The sequence below is a fragment of the Lolium rigidum genome, chromosome 7, assembly GCF_022539505.1.
Source record: "Lolium rigidum isolate FL_2022 chromosome 7, APGP_CSIRO_Lrig_0.1, whole genome shotgun sequence".
NCBI classification, from domain to species: Eukaryota; Viridiplantae; Streptophyta; class Magnoliopsida; order Poales; family Poaceae; genus Lolium; species Lolium rigidum.
Genome location: NC_061514.1, coordinates 361,454,265 through 361,456,673, shown reverse-complemented (window position 1 = coordinate 361,456,673; position 2,409 = coordinate 361,454,265).

The following is a 2,409-nucleotide window of genomic DNA, read 5'->3' as shown; positions in this document are numbered from 1 at the left end:
TTTAGAAGATGACACCTTGCCAAAATATGATAGGACCGCTGTGTGTTTTCAACTAATTAATGAAAAGGAGGGATCCTCCCAAGTTTCTTCTATTGTTTCTGAAAGTAAATCAGGTTATGCGGACAAGCCACCCTTCAAGCCTCTCCCTCCTGAAGAAGGGAACGAGGAAAAGGAGAAGGAGAAGAAGAAGAAGGGAACGAAGAAGAAGAAGAAGAATAAGGGGAATAAAAAGAAAGAGGTAACAGCATATCCCCGCGTATATGAGATAACGATAGGTAACCAGTAAGTATGTTGCTCCTGATGATTATTGTGATAATGAATCTGAATACGATGATCTTCCTATGCCCTTTACATACATTAGCGATCATGATTTGAATGAGCACACTACTTTTGATATTACAAATCTCCGGGAAACTAATTCTCGAAGATGATAATAATTGCCATAGTGTCGTTGCTATCCATGCTTCCTCCCATAATGATATAGAAAGCTCTAAGCTTGGGGAAGAGGTGTTTGAAAATCCTTTTGCTACTGGTCATTATGTTCTTGATACATCTCCTTCTAATAACAATGATGGTATGGTCATAGATAAACCGATCGTGAAAGATAACTATTCTATTTCTTATGATGACATCGTGCCTCCGATCTTTGATGATTATTATAAAGAATGCTATGATATAGGTTATAATTATCCTTATGAAACTTGTCATAGTCATGATTGGATTACCAAAAACAATTCTTTTAATATGCAACTTGTTTACCATGTTCAAATTCTTGATAATAATCTTGCTCCAATTACTATTAATGAGAATAACTCTTCTTATGCCAAAATTAATGATACTTCTATGTATATGAACCATGATAAGCATGTTTTAAGTGATGGGTATATTGTGGATTTCATCAATGATGCTACTGAAAGTTATTATGAGAGAGGGAAATATGGTTATATGCATCTTAATAATATTAAGTTTCCCCTCTTTATGTTGAGAATCTTGAAGTTACTCGTGTTTTATCCTCTTATGCTTGTCACTTTGTTCTTCATGAATTCATTTGTGTACAAGATTCCTCTGCATAGGAAGCATGTTAGGCTTAAATGTGTTTTGAATTTGCCTCTTGAAGCTCTCTTTTGCTTCAAATACTATTTCTTGCGAGTGCATCACCAAAACTGCTGAGCCCATCTTAATGGCTATAAAAAGAACTTCTTGGGAGATAACCCATGTGCTATTTTGCTACAGTACTTTGTTTTATATTTGTGTCTTGGAAGTTGTTTACTACTGTAGCAACCTCTCCTTATCTTAGTTTTGTGTTTTGTTGTGCCAAGTAAAGTCGTTGATAGAAAAGTTCATACTAGATTTGGATTACTGCGCAGAAACAGATTTCTTTGCTGTCACAAATCTGGGCAAAATTCTCTGTAGGTAACTCAGAAAATTATGCCAATTTACGTGAGTGATCCTCAGATATGTACGCAACTTTCATTCAATTTGGGCATTTTCATCTGAGCAAGTCTGGTGCCATTTTAAAATTCGTCTTTACGGACTGTTCTGTTTTGACAGATTCTGCCTTTTATTTCGCATTGCTTCTTTCGCTGTGTTGGGTGGATTTCTTTGTTCCATTACCTTCCAGTAGCTTTGAGCAATGTCCAGAAGTGTTAAGAATGATTGTGTCACCTCTGAACATGTGAGTTTTTGATTATGCACTAACCCTCTAATGAGTTTGCTTTGAGTTTGGTGTGGAGGAAGTTTTCAAGGATCAAGAGAGGAGTATGATGCAACATGATCAAGGAGAGTGAAAGCTCTAAGCTTGGGGATGCCCCGGTGGTTCATCCCTGCATATTTCAAGAAGACTCAAGCATCTAAGCTTGGGGATGCCCAAGGCATCCCCTTCTTCATCGACAACATTATCAGGTTCCTCCCCTGAAACTATATTTTTATTCCATCACATCTTATGTGCTTTGCTTGGAGCGTCTGTGTGCTTTTGTTTCTGTTTTTGTTTGAATAAATGCTTGTGAGGGAGAGAGACACGCTCCGCTGGTTCGTATGAACACATGTGTTCTTAGCTTTTAATTTTCATGGCGAAGGTTGAAACTGCTTCGTTAATTATTATATGGTTGGAAACAGAAAATGCTACATGTAGTAATTGGTATGATGTCTTGAATAACTTGATATTTGGCAATTGTTGTGCTCTTGTTTAAGCTCTTGCATCATATACCTTGCACCCATTAGTGAAGAAATACATAGAGCTTGTTAAAATTTGGTTTGCATGAGTGGTTTCTCTAGAGTCTAGATATTTTCTAGTAAGATGTTTGAACAATAAGGAAGACGATGTATAGTTTTATAATGCTTGTAATATGTCTTTTATGTGAGTTTTGCTGTACTAGTTCATGCTTGTGTTTGCTTCAAACAACCTTGCTA